The 1,305-nt window shown below is 59.0% G+C and overlaps 1 long non-coding RNA gene across 1 annotated transcript; it reads right to left on the bottom strand.

Moving 5' to 3' along the window:
- Positions 1 to 483: 483 nt before the first annotated feature.
- Positions 484 to 1,254, bottom strand: LOC109364799. Its single transcript, XR_002110594.1, has 3 exons — positions 1,227 to 1,254; positions 1,057 to 1,128; positions 484 to 958 (listed from the first exon to the last, which is right to left on the bottom strand). It is a non-coding gene; the product is annotated as an uncharacterized LOC109364799 (long non-coding RNA).
- Positions 1,255 to 1,305: the final 51 nt, after the last annotated feature.

Raw genomic sequence — 1,305 nt, 5'->3', positions numbered from 1 at the left:
ACTGTCAGCAGTGATGGTGATGTGGACCACCAGTGAGGAGGAGCTGCAGTTCTGTCTGCTGCAACCACAGCTGTGCCCCAGTGTGTTGCCCAGTGCCTCTGGTGCAGTTGCTGGGCACCGCAGGGTGCAGCCCGGCTCCGTCCTCTCTGCAGGGACTGATGGCCATGCTTGGGATCCCCCTGAGCCTGCTCTCCTGCAGGCTGGGCCACCCCAGCTCTCCCAGAATCCCACCCCAACCGTTTACCATCCCTGCGTTCCCAGTGGTGCTGCCTGAGGAGGGGAGGGGATTCTGGAGAGGATTTTGGAGGGAAGGGATGGGGCTGGTGGGGCAGCCCTGGGACACGGCCCTTTGTGCTGCCCCGTCCTGCCCCGCAGGTGGGCACCGGGGTCTGGGGGGGGTTTGGTGCTGTATGAACAACTGCAGGCCGCCGTAGCAAAGTGAATATGACACATTTAATAATTTTAAAAGGAATTTTAATGGAATTGAACATAAAATAACATAAAATATCATAACATAACAAAAGAAAACATAACGTAACATAATCTAATGGAGTCCCACACTATCCCAGACCAAGGTGGTGTTGGTGGACAGCCCAGGCTTGCAGGGTTGGGCTGGGGCCGGTGCTGGTGCCCCTGGAGCACTGCCGCTGCTCTGTGCGAGGGGCCGGCGAGGAGCCCAGGGCTACAGGTGGCCTTATTAGTTGGTAATGGCCGTGTCTCCTGCCGCAACGTGGGCCGGTTCAGATGCTCGTGTTCTTGCTGAGCACACCCAGCTTTGCCTAGCACTGGCGTTTTTGTTCTGGAGCATCCTGGCTCTCGGGCAGCTTCCTCTTTGCAGCTTGGATGCTGCCAGTGTGCTGCTGGTGCCCGCTGGTGGTGCAGGCAGGGGCTGGGCACTCGGTCGAGTGATCATCCATGTCCGGGATGTTGTCCGGGACGTCTATTTTGGGTGCCACTTCTGGAAGAGGAAGAAAATCCCCACAGGGGTAAAGCCAGCTTTCCCACACCAAATGGGTGCAAACACTCCCCCGCCAGCTCTGCTGCCCCCAAACTCACCGCTGTTGATCCAAGCCAGGAGGTCACTGATGTTGGTGATGTCCTCCGGGATATGTGAGCTCGGCGTCGCTGCTGGAAAAGCAAGAAAATCCCCAGTGAGGCAACGCCATCTTTCCCACAGCCACCCGGTGCGGACAGCCTGCCGCCCGCTCTGCAGCCCCCAAACTCACCACCTGATTCCAGCGCTGTGGTGCTGCAGGTGAGCGGAGCCGTGGTGGGATGGGGGCACACGCTGATGGGTGCTGGGTG

This window comes from Meleagris gallopavo, unplaced genomic scaffold (assembly GCF_000146605.3).
Source record: "Meleagris gallopavo isolate NT-WF06-2002-E0010 breed Aviagen turkey brand Nicholas breeding stock unplaced genomic scaffold, Turkey_5.1 ChrUn_random_7180001922422, whole genome shotgun sequence".
Classification (NCBI taxonomy): Eukaryota; Metazoa; Chordata; class Aves; order Galliformes; family Phasianidae; genus Meleagris; species Meleagris gallopavo.
This window is presented reverse-complemented; position numbering and strand designations above follow the sequence as displayed.